Consider the following 355-nt stretch of genomic DNA (forward strand, 5'->3'; position numbering starts at 1 on the left):
AAAAAAAAAGGGAAAAAAAAGAAAAAATGGAAAAAAAAAAAAGAAAAAAAAAAAAAAGGAAAAAGAAAAAAATAATTTTTTGGGGGTTTTTTTTTTTTTAAAAAATTTTTTTTAAAAAAAAAAAAATTTTTTTATTTTTTTTTTTTTTTTAAATTTTTAAAATTTTTTTTAAAAAATTTTTTTATTTTTTTTAACCTTTTGGTTTTTTTTTTTTTTTGTTTTTAATTTTTTTTTTTTTTCCCCCCCCTTTTTTTTTAAATTTTTAAAATTTTTTTGGCCCCTTTTGTTTTTTTAAATTTTTTAAAAAAATTGAAAAAATTTTTAAAATTTTTTTTTTTTTTTTTAAAAAATAAAA

The sequence above is a fragment of the Penaeus vannamei genome, chromosome 27, assembly GCF_042767895.1.
Source record: "Penaeus vannamei isolate JL-2024 chromosome 27, ASM4276789v1, whole genome shotgun sequence".
NCBI classification, from domain to species: domain Eukaryota; kingdom Metazoa; phylum Arthropoda; class Malacostraca; order Decapoda; family Penaeidae; genus Penaeus; species Penaeus vannamei.